Genomic DNA, 1649 nt, shown 5'->3' with positions numbered 1-1649 from the left:
CCCCCCCCCCCCCCCCAAACAAAAACACAAAAAAAACCACTCTTTGCCTGCCAGGAATGCTGAACACCAGGATGAACCAGGCTGCTGTCAGTACTATGTTTCCCCTAAAGCATCTTAGCACAACAATCATGTTTGTTCCATTTGTAAGCCGATGGCTCAGGGATGGTCCGGCGCTAAGGTGCTTCCGGGGGAGCACAAGCCTGCACTGTCAGCTCAGTGTTAACGGTGTTCAACCAGCCAGGGTAAAGGAGCAGCTAATGGAGAGTGTGGTCTTATTTCTCCGGGTTTGAGTTCACTTGTGCTTTTGTGTGTGTGTGTGTGTGTGAACGAGCAAGTGGGAGAGCGAGTGTTGTCAGTGTGGATAAATGTGGGTATGTGTGATGGTTTTTTTTAGGAGGCTTTCAGGCAATCAAACCAAACAAGCAGCTTTAGAGGAAGAGGAGCTCTCTCGCTGTCCTCGGTCCTGTGTGCCGCAGCGCACTGACGGAAACGTTTTTATCTCGAGCGACGCTCTGCACAATCTAAAATACTGTACATGAAAGGGGTTTGTCTGACAGATCTTTCCTCACCAAAGTCGACTCTAGAGCAGGGCTCCTTTTAAACTCCTGGTCAGGGTCCTAAAAATGGCTTTATGGATCAAACTATCAAACACAGTCCTGGTTTGAGGAGGCTTTGTTCTAGGGAGGCTCTTTTTTTTCAAGGGTCCAATGGGGGGAGAGCTTACTGAGGAGTGGCCCGGTGATGGCGTGTCAAGATGTTGCTCATTGTTATTTGATCTGTTTCTCCACCTGATGTTTCCTGTGATTTGCCTTATGACTTGCAGGTAGAGCTTTAGGCAGCTAGTCTGACCACGAACGACTAGGAAGCGATAGATCAGGTGTTTGCAGTCCCAAGACGGTTGCCAATTGACTGACTGACAGCTGGGACATGATCACTGGAGACGCACGTTTAAGGGAAATTTGGGGTATTTTTTTTTATTCTGGGTCTCAATTTTTCCATGTGTTTGGGATGAGACGACTGATGGACACCGAAATAATCATTGCAGTATTGAATGAGAATGCAAAATGCTTGCTACTAAGATCCGGGGCAGCTATTCACGCCAAAGCCCATCCACTAAAAGACGTGCGTGCAACGTGTAACTGAAGTCTCTCCTAAATTGCATGTTCTTACTCGTTGGATGGCTCCCCACGGTTCCTCAGTTCTTGGCTGTCTCTTCCAGTTTATTTGGCGCAACAGAAGAACATCTCAGTTAATTTATGCCTGTTATTTTTGAGACAATTGGACCCAGGTTGAAAAATACCAGAATTATCCTTTAGCATACACCTGCTTAGTGCTGCAACTGAAACCGGGTTTTACTCTTTGTAGTACCGCTGATGAATTGATTGTTTTCTCACAGTCCAGATTCTTTGTTTTGACAATAATACGCATTTAAGATGGTCACAAATTTGACAAATAGCAACTTTTTGGCGTTTTTAATTCTTGTGTTACTTCACCCAAACAGCGTATTTTAGCACTTTCCTGCATTACTTGTTTGCCCAAAATGCAGAAAGAGCCGGCCACATATATTTAGCTCGAAGCTAATCGCGATTAACGGCTAACAACCGCAAAACTGTCCACTGTCGCTTAACAAACTCGGAAGCAGTTTGTCC

The sequence above is a fragment of the Aulostomus chinensis genome, chromosome 20 (genome assembly GCF_037954235.1).
Source record: "Aulostomus chinensis isolate RoL2024-O1b breed Wild chromosome 20, RoL_Achi_v1.0, whole genome shotgun sequence".
Classification (NCBI taxonomy): domain Eukaryota; kingdom Metazoa; phylum Chordata; class Actinopteri; order Syngnathiformes; family Aulostomidae; genus Aulostomus; species Aulostomus chinensis.
The sequence above is the reverse complement of the archived record's forward strand: the minus strand, read 5'-3'. Positions refer to the sequence as shown.